The 10,738-nt window shown below is 37.7% G+C and overlaps 1 long non-coding RNA gene across 2 annotated transcripts; it reads left to right on the top strand.

Annotated features, from left to right (window-relative positions):
- Positions 1-5,598: 5,598 nt before the first annotated feature.
- Positions 5,599-10,134, top strand: LOC112654655 (uncharacterized). 2 transcript variants are annotated; one of them, XR_007409380.1, is made up of 3 exons: positions 5,599-6,010; positions 8,124-8,264; positions 9,916-10,134. It is a non-coding gene; the product is annotated as an uncharacterized LOC112654655 (long non-coding RNA). The 2 variants fall into 2 exon arrangements; XR_007409379.1 differs by having other exon boundaries at positions 5,599-6,041.
- The last annotated feature ends 604 nt before the right edge of the window (positions 10,135-10,738 follow it).

The following is a 10,738-nucleotide window of genomic DNA, read 5'->3' as shown; positions in this document are numbered from 1 at the left end:
CTGTTTCTGTGCTGGTCTCCAAGCTGGTACTTTACATACCAATTTCCACTTAGTATAACAAAGATATTTCTCTAAAGCACAATTGTTTGAAAATAAAAAGTGGCACCTGAGGAGGATGAAAATGCCTCATGGTGAGAGGGTTCAAGGAAAGGCTTGACCACCCTTAGGGATGATGTAGAACAATGCTTCTTAAAATTCAAAGTGTTGGGAATCACCAGGGGATGTTGTTAGAATGTGCATATTGATTCACTAGATTGGGCTGGGGCATGAGACTCTGCAATTTCTTTTAAAGATTATATTTTATTTATTTGAGACAAAGAGAGAGAGAGAAAGAGAGAAAGAGAGAGAGAGAGAGAGTGCACGAGCAGGGAGAGGGTTAGAGGGAGAGGGAGAAGTAGGTTCTCTGCTGAGCAGGGAGCCCAAAGTGGGGCTCCATCCCAGGACCCCGGGATCATGGGATCATGACCTGAGCTGAAGGCTTAACACTTAACTGACTGAGCCATGAATCTGCATTTCTAAGAAATTTATAAGTGATGCTGCAGCTGCTGGTTCACGGGCCACATTTTTTGTAGCAAGGATGTCTAACAAGTCTCAACCTATTAGTGGATTAAAAACAGATATGAATAATATTCCATTGTATACATAGACCACATCTTTTTTTATCCATTCATATTTCGATTAATGGAATATTACTCAGCCATTAGAAATGACAAATATCCACCATTTGCTTCAACGTGGATGGAACTGGAGGGTATTATGCTGAGTGAAATAAGTCAATCAGAAAAGGACAAACATTATATGGTCTCATTCATTTGGGGAATATAAAAATTAGTGAAAGGGAATAAGGGGAAAGGAGTGAAAATATCAGTGAGGGTGACAAAACATGAGAGACAACTAACTCTGGGAAATGAACAAGGGGTAGTGGAAAGGGAGGTGGGCGGGGGTTGGGGTGACTGCATGATGGGCACTGAGGAAGGCACTGGGTGGGATGAGCACTGGGTGTTACGCTAAATGTTAACAAATTGAACTCCAATAAAAAAAATAAAAAAAAACAGGAAATTGAATGTAAGGAGGAAAGTATCTGAATTCATTGCATACTGTTTTATGGAAACTCTCAGTTAGGCTCAGTTAGGCTCCAGTTTGTGCATACTACGTCATAATGTATTTATACATTTCTTTTTTATCCTGAGTCACAAGCCAAAACTCTGGAAAGCTAGGCTTGTGGAGGAAACCTGTACTAACAGATTGAATTAGACAATCACTTACACTCCTTCCTACTTTGACGTTCTGATTCTGTTCAGTCTTATGTCTCTTATTCAAATACAGAACAGTCAAAGAGGCTTGAGCACCATCATTGAATCCATGAACTTCATCCTCATGTTGGGAACCCAAGATGCTGACCACAGCAAGGCACTGTGTAAAGAGGTGTCATTTCCCTGTGGTGTTATGACAGGAAAGCCCAGAGAATCTCTGCTTCCAGAGGTGATATTTGGTTCTTCTTTCTGTTGTTATTCTGATGAGGGGTCATTTGTTCAATTACAAAGGTGGGTTAACATTAATGGTGAATTATAGGCAAAGCCATTTGGAAGTAAAATAAGAACCTAGAAGAGTTCATGTCATTTTCAAAGCTACGTTATTTGCAAGGTCATAACTCAAGCCTTTAAATAAATCTGGTTTGTTATTTTTTAACTGAACAAAGATTGCATTTGAAATTCAATCAAGATACAGTGTCACTTTTGTTATTGTTCTAATTTACAATTTATACCAAAAATATCTTAGTTTAAAAGATTATAGGCTTCCCAAGGGTACCAGTGTGTGAGGAACTCATACACACACACACACACACACACACACACACACACAGTTTGTAAATTTAGGCTTGGAGCCGAACAACCAAGGGCAAGCAAAAGCAGTTGCAAATGTAAAGAATGTCTTAAGGAAGTATTTCAGTTTGGAGTTTTGCTACTACAGTAGTCAGAGGGCTAAGTTTGCTGTCTGAGAAGTAATTACTAATAAATGACTTGTGTTGCCAGTGTCAGAATGGAAGGAATTAGATTCTACAATGCCAGTTCATGCGGCTTCTCTAAGAAACCCCTGATGCTATGTGAGTCACATTAATCATAAAACTAGGGGATACCATATTTTAAGACCATATAAAATATCCATTCTTTCTGTATTTTATAGTTATGTCCTCATATCACAAGATAATTTTTCATTTAAGAACATGAGCTGCTGTTTCAAATAACCTGTTAGGTAAAATCAACACAGTATTTCCTTCTTTAGTTAAAAGCTGACTAGGTCCAAGTCCCATCCAAGTGATGCCTATCAATGCTAGAAACATCTAATTTGATCCTAAGGCATTTCAATACAATTTGAATCTTTTGATGCAGAAAAGCCAATGCGGAATGTTAGCTACTGAAGATCAAAATGAATCAATCAACTTTGGGGAGAAATACAAATAACTGAGTGCCCTTGAGAACATTTGAATGGAAGTCAGAAATGGACTTCTCTTGATTCCTTCTCAAACATTCAACTCTGTGCACCTACTAAGCCCAGACTCAGTGGTGTGCTAGGTACAATAGGAAATGCAGGATAAACAAGAAGTGAGCCCTGTCTTGAAATCCCTTTCACTTGGCTTTTCTGAGTGGCTAGAATTTCGGAGATTGAAGGTCAAATGGATATATGCTCCATTCAGTTGAGCACATCTGGCTTTAGCTAGCGGTGGGTCCTGACACTCTCTTCTTATTCTCAATTACATCACTATTTTTTGAAAGATGTATTATTTATTCATGAGAGACACACAGAGAGAGAGAGAGGCAGAGACATAGGCAGAGGGAGAAGCAGGCTCCTCACTGGGAGCCCAATGTGGGACTTGATCCTGGATCCTGGGATCACGCCTTGAACCGAAGGCAGATGCTCAACCACTGAGCCACCCAGGCATCCCAATTACATCACTATTTGGCATGTCTCCAATTTGACTAAAAATCAAATTATAGTCCATGTTCTAAGGGACTAACAATCAATAAGCTAATAAACTGTTTCCTATTTACATTTCAAATACTCAAGCTGATTGTTTACATGCTGGGTTTTACTTTGATTACAGGTAAGAACTCTTAGAAAAAAATGGGACTTCTAGAGTATGCTTGAGGTTCATAAGTTCCACATTTCATATCAGTGAGCTAAACTGAGTCAATATTTTCATATTGAAACATAAAACACTGCTTTATTTGAACATATAGCATTAGAATTCTTTAGAGTTGGCCTTTGAGTGGTAAGGTACTTCATGGACATCTTAAATGCCTTACACTACTTCAGGCAGTGTGTGTGGTATATATTCCTGTTTTATAGTTGTCATATTTACTTTTGGATGGTCTAGTATTTTTTTAAGGTTTTATTTATTTAAGTCATCTCTATATCCAATGAGGGGCTAACACAGACTCTAATACCAAGAATTGCATGCTCTTCTGATTGAGCCAGCCAAGCACCCTTGATGCAGTATTTTGAATTTTATTTGTTATCTTGAGTTCCAAAAAGAAATGGAGGCACTGAATAAATTTAGATACTTATCATTTCTTCCTTCAATGTATTCCTAAAGAAGATTTGGTAATTATGGCTAGACTAGGTCTAGTGCCAAGAAGCATGCTTGTCAATGAAACCAAACCTTCACTTGAGTTGGGTGAGTAAAAATAAGATTAGAATCAACTAGGTCTTAATTGTCATGTCCAAAGTCTAAGACTCCATGAAGATTGATAACCCAGGAAATGCCACAACTTTTTAATCTAATTCATGCTAGAATTGCTGCTGAATAATGATTATCTACCTATCAATTCCGGATACTGTGGATTGTCTAACAGTCTTTCAATGGCCTAGTACAAAGGTGTAAAAGTGCTACAAATTTTAGATACTGGAAGAGACCAGTGGTGAAGATATTTAGGGCAGCAAAGCCTTTCAAACAATGTTTTCATAGATGTCTATGGAAAGGCTGCCTGGAACTCTATGTAAAGGATTATTTTTAAACTGAAAACACTCAAAGCTAAGAAACAGAAAATCCGTATTTAACTTCTCACTGCGAATATCCAATTGTTTTATGTAATTGTTAGATAAACCCTGCAATACGCCACCTATTTATGTAGGTGAGTGCCAAATGTATAGCAAATATATTACTTTATATTCTTTTTATTTTTATTTTCTCACCATCATCTTGTTGAATAGGAACTACACATGTACTATATATGTAAAAGTAATTGTCCAGATTTCATTTCTAAGATTTTTTTTTCTATTTAAGTCATACACAAGATGGAGAGGAAGCAATGTAGACCTTTTTATTATTTTCAGGCTTCCTGAGTCATAATTGGAGAAATGCCACTTTATCACCCCTCACAAATAAAGGGCAATAGGAAAGGGAAAATGGTTACTGTCTATCAATGCAATTTTCCAGATGCTATAAAAGAAGCTTTTTTCTCCCCAGGTAAAGGGTGCACATACCCAGGTACACGCGCACACACATATACACACACATGCACACACACACACACACAAACACAATGAATCGTTACTTGGACTTCCAGTTAGTAAAACAGTAAAGTATGGTTGAACAAAATGTTCACAATAAAATCCCCTAAATAGATACAGAGTACTAAACCTGTATGAACTTAGCTGTGGTTAATTAACCTTTCAGGGAAACACAGGAGCAAAAGATACATCAGGAGCCATGCCAAATCTTCACCGATTTTTAACCTTAAAATAGCACCAAATATAAATATGACACATTCAAATGGATCCACACGCCCACTTATTGAATCTATGCTTTTATCATTTGCTACAGATGAAGAAACTGAGGCACAGAGACTATTTACCAGGTCACAGGGCCTGATTGGTGCTGGGTGCTGACTTGGAGGTTCGTGCTATTTCTCCCAGGATCAGAGAAATGGCAAGAGCTTGGGAACTGAAGGTGGAAAGAGGGTAAGTAAGACACTGTGGAAGACCCTGCATTTTAGGTGGCTGTGGAGTGTATGTTCATGTCTTTTGCGACTAGGGAGATAATGGTGGGATTAAAATTATATTTTTTAAAGGTTGAAATGTTCCTTGAAGCATGAGGTGGATATGGGGAGGCAATTAGAGGCCAGAATCAGACCTGGCCAAATCTCTGTGTGTTGAAACAGTATCCTGTTATGTGAAGTAAATAAAACAGAAAATACAAAGACCTTGATCATCCTTGCCTGTTATCTGAAATGAGTTCATTACTGGTTATCATTTACACAAATTAATTCACATCCCTAACTTTTTCTGGATACTGAAGGTTATTCCACACTAAACTACACTTCTGCAGAGATCTGGCAACACAAAGAAAGTTTTATGTTATTTTCCATTAGAAGACAATCATGAGCTTTGTAGATCCTTCTCCGTTTATAATTTATATTCTTTTAAAAGTTAACCTTAGCCTTGTACATGTTGTTTTGTTTAGTGTCCTTGTGCCTGGTTTTAATCTTAAATAAAGGGATAAGAAATGCTACTTTTTTTTTTTTCCAACCGGGGAAGAAAATCTGAAAAGCCAATTCAGCAAACCCAAATACTACAATAGTTTTATCCCACTTCACTAACCTCTCCCACTTGTTAGGAGCTTTGACTGGAGCTAACAAGGTTATCAGATTGTATGTCTATTGTCCTGTTATGACTTCCTTGGCTGGCTTCCTGCAGTAAACAGTGCTGATGTGATGTTTTGTTCAGGCGGCAGCACAAGAGGTAGCGGGAGGAGGAAGGTCTACAGAGGGGGGACTGGGACAGGGACGAGGTCAGAGAGCTGTCAAGGCCTCCCCAGCGGGGGAGCTGTAGCAACTGCTACCTACAGACAATTGTCATCAGTGCCGCAAATGTGCTGACCTTAGGGCCAGGTCCTCTTTGGCAGTCCAGAAATGGGGGAGTGAAACCGTGTGCTTTGTTCTCTTGAAGTGAATACAGAATACAGGCAGCAGTTAACAGAAGAAATAGAAGGAAAGAGGGTGAAGAAGAAGTAAGTGAAAGAAACACTGAATCTGGTTAAGGTAAAAGGAGCTCAACACTGACCTATTTTCTTCTTCTTTTTATTATTATTATTATTATTATTATTATTATTATTATTTTTATCAATTCTCAGTTCACATAATCACTTGCTAAATTGCTCTGGCTAAATCCTCCAAGGGGTGAAGGTGATTGTATTTAGGAAAGGACTTTAAATAAAACATTGTATGAAACCTTATCTAATCAGCTCATGAAAAATAGAAAAGCATATTTGTTCACATCTCCCCAAGGTTCTTTGGTGTCCTATTGTGTCCCTATTGCCTTTGACAAAAATGCAGATGTTGCAGGATGAATAAAACAGTTGATTGAGTAGAAGCTAAGTGCTTTAGATTCCTCTTTATGCATCGATGTGAGTTTCAGCTAACAATGCTAAATGACATCTGTCACATACATTATGTGTCAATTTCAATTGCTGCTATAATGAATTACCACAAACAGTGGTTTAGATCCACACGAATTTATTCTCTTCCAGGTCTGGAGGTCACAAGTCCAAAATGGGTGTCAGTGGACTAAAATCAAGGTGTTGGCAGGGCTGCACTCCTTTTGGAGCCCCCAGGGGAGAATCTAATTTCTCCCTTTTTTCCAGATTCTACAGATCACCTGTCTTCCTTAACTGGTGGTACCTTTCCATCTTTAAAGCCCCTTGTGATCATCTGGGGTCTGCCCAGATAGTCCAGGATAATCTCTTTATCTTAAAGTCAGATGAATGGAAACCTTATTTTCACCTGCAAACTTACGTTGCTTTTGTCATGTAACATAACACACTCACAGGTTCTAAGGATTAGCATGTAGACATCTTTGGGGGGCCAGCAATCTGCCTACCATGCATGATATCAACAGAAGAAGTAATGAGCACTATTGGGCAGTTTATGTAGGATAAAGGTTAAATTAATGCTACTAAATACATTTCTTAGAGTAGATGTGGACAAGCCAAGTCAGGGACACTTCAAACACCCACGTATTAATCTAGGCATTCTCACTGTGCCTCCTGTTTTGTCCTTCAGTTTAGGATCCTCATAAGATGCAGTTTCTCACACAATTTGGGGGCTGTTGTTAAGCCAAATGTGTCAGTTGCTTATCAAGTTAAATAGCTACTATTTTCAGAAATCAGTTTTAAAATAGACACATAAAACCCACCATGTACCACTGAAGTGCTAGGTGTAAGGTATGTGATATGATCATGGCACACGCATACATGCCCTCACGAGATTGATGTGTCTATTCATAACTAGAAAGGTAACTTTTACATAAGCCTGTGCTACTTTAATCTTTACTCAAAATATCTAAGGAGGAGGAGGCAGCCGTTGTCCAAAGGTAGTCAGTCTTCTTTCTAGGACATATTATATAACTAAAGGGTTTGGTTGCATAACCAATGGGGTTGGTAAGCAGTCTTAAATTCTCCTTTTATTCCATCAGCTATTCCAAAGTATAATGCCATTTCTTTGTTCATATTTATCAATTATTGAATTGTTGGCACAAAATTTTATCTCAAATTAAAGTTTAAATTCCAAAACAATGTGTTTATCCTCATTTTTGAGACAGCTCATTACATGTGTCAATGAAGTATTCTGAAACAGATTTATGCTGACAATTTTGAGGTAGAAGCATTTACCTGGACTTCTAAGAAACACCCTGATTCTTGTCCTATGTCCCTCAAACTTATCTTCTATACTAAGCGACTTAACAAAACACAGCTTTTTAGCATGATATACACCTGCAGGATCTGATCTGTGCTAGAAATTTCTCTATGAACTTAGTTCTCATCACTTCCCACTTCCCACTTAATGCTTCTTGAATGCATACCAGACTTCTTATGATTCTCTGCACTAGCCATGTCGTGTCAAGCCTCAGAGCTTTTCCTTTCATTTCTTCTGTTTGGAAGACTTTCTCTAGTTTCTTTACTTAGCTCAATCCCAAAGATATATCAAGACTTTACTTAGGTATAGCTTCTCCTAACATTTCCTCTAACCCTACACTTAACCCATCCTGGGTGATGACTCCCCTCACCTTTTTAAATGTTCATCCCCTTCTCTTTTTTTAAAGGATTTTATTTATTTATTTTATAGTGAGTGAGAGCTTAAGCGGAAAGGGTAGAAGGAAAGAATCCCAAGATGACTCTAAACTGAGCATGGAGCCCAATGTGGGGCTCGATTCCAGGACCATGAGATCATGACCTGAGCCGAAACCAAGAGTTGGACACTTAACTGGTGAGCCCCCCATGTGCCCCAGTGCTCATCCCCTTTTTGATGTCAGAAATGGTGTCTTAATCTCTTACTTTCCCATCAATTAGGAAGGAAGTTAAGAGAAAATAGTCAAGACATCACGGATGATTTAACAGAGCAAACGCTATACCCTTGACCGGAGAGAAAATAAGTAAGAGTGAACTTCTGCAGTTAGATCAGTCATGAGTATCTAGTCTAGTCTCCAAGCTCTGAAGAACCAATGAGATGAAGCACGATCAGAAAGGTCAGAAATCCAGTCTTCAGATTTCCAGGGGGTACTACTTCTTTAAGATTGTTATGCACCCTTATTATCAGTGAACTATATCTTTCAACTTTCAACTGGGTTCTACTATATTAGAATTAAGTCAGTAAATTCATCCTCACAGTTACTTAAAAACTGGGTTATATCTTCTTCTCTTAGCCTTACATTTTTTTTTAAAGTTGGCAATACTCGTTGTTTTAGTCTATCTAAAGTTTCCCCTGTAATTTATAGAATACAGGCTTCCTGAAAAGGTATAAGAGGAAGTAGTTTCTAAATTCTTCTATCTAAACTCACCTCTTTTAGTAAATGATGGGTTTAACTGGAGAAAATCCCCGAACATCTCTGTGGTCTTTGATTTTCTCCATGGCCATTAACATCAATTTTATAATGAGACTCCCTTTATGTGGTCACCCGACTACCAGCTAAATGAGATGAAAACTTAAATGCATGCTTGAAGGTTGGGACTTAGTGGAAAGTGGCTAAGCTAGACCTAATTGGTCACCATTATTCTTAGCTTCATTAAAATTCTCTTTTTTTGGCTTAACAGACACTCCCACACTTGTTGAAGCCAACTGAAGCAATTTCAGTCTCATGGCCATAGAGAACATACCAGCTTCCCAGAGGAACCAATGTACTGGGAGGAATACTTATTCACTTCTGTTAGTGTGCACCAACCAGACTAGCAAGACTGTGCGGCAAAATTAGAGCCAGGATCTTCCTTTCTCTTGCTTTGTCAGCCAATTAGTGGGAGGAACAGCTATAAAGCTAGTGTGTGCGTTCACGCATGTCCACAGATGTGAATTCTTCTGTTTTACAAAAGCACGACCTGACATAAAAGAGTATGAAAGAGATCTATAACCAGCAACATAACCCAAATAATAGTTTTTAGTTCTATAAGACATAGAAAATAAAATAATAAAAATTGGTTTATGAAAACTGATTTATGTTAGGGGTGATATACAGAAAAATGCTTTGTGTTGAAAGAAACAAGTAAAAAGTGTGTGAAGTTGAAATTACTTTTATGAAATGGAGTTTTGTACAACTTTTCATCAAGCTTAGATGTGTGTGGGGATGAAGGTTGTAAGAAATCTCTTCCATTATTAAAAAGTATAATTCATGTATTTTTCTCATTCAAACATACCTTGTCTTTGCTGCAACTGTATGAGGCATTTTACAGTCTTTCAGCATACTCATGAGTGATGGGAACATTTCGCCTAAATCCAAAATAAAAGATTTTATTTAGTGGAAGCATTAAACCCTGCAGGACAGCTGAATGTTACAAAGCTCTTTTTTAGCCCCTGGCAGTGAAATAGAAGATCTTTAGAAGGATTGAGATTGTCACTGTGGACCTAAGAGATGTCTCTTTTATTCAAGCCTGCAGGTCAACTTCAGTCATCTTGGGAGAGCTTGAAAACTTTTTTTCCTCTTCACAGAATGGACTATGGGGAGCAGGATGAAGCAAGGACTTTTGAACACCAAGAACTAACTTTATGTAATAAGATTAGAGACTTTTAAGTATAAAGGTCAACAGGCCACATTCCAGTTACTTCAATGAGAACCAACCATAATAAAATAAAGTCTACTTTTTTTGATATTTTATCAACTAGAAATTCCTATTAATGCTTTCTCTCACACGGATAATTGAAAACTGATATTCTCACTAGTGGCCCTGAGGCCCTGAAACATCTTGAAAGCTTTCTCAAATTATCGAAGAAAGATGGAATGACTTCAATATCATTTCAATATTAGGCATATTTCATACAGTGTAAGGATTCAATATTTGTATATACTGCAGAATGATCACGACAATAATTCCAGTTAACATCTTTAAATGTTTTTAAGATTGAGGATTCAAAAAAAAAAAAAAAAAGATTGAGGATCCAAGTGTGGCACAGAAGTATAGTACTTTCAATTCAACAGATTGACTAACAATAAATAGATTTTTTAAATTGTATACAGATTTAACGTAGCAGTTCTTTTCAGCATTTGATATAGATTTTCTGAGCAGCTACAATATACAAAAAAGTGTACGAGCTCATATAAAAACTACAGAAACAATAAGACAAAGCCTTTAAGGTCTTCACAATCTGATGGGGCAGAAAGGTATACATATAAGTAAGTATAATGAAAATATGGGCAGCCCGGGTGGCTCAGCAGTTTAGCGCCTGCCTTCAGCCCAGGGCATGATCCTGCAGAC

This window comes from Canis lupus, chromosome X, assembly GCF_003254725.2.
Source record: "Canis lupus dingo isolate Sandy chromosome X, ASM325472v2, whole genome shotgun sequence".
Lineage (NCBI taxonomy): Eukaryota > Metazoa > Chordata > Mammalia > Carnivora > Canidae > Canis > Canis lupus.
The sequence above is the reverse complement of the archived record's forward strand: the minus strand, read 5'-3'. Positions and strand labels throughout refer to the sequence as shown.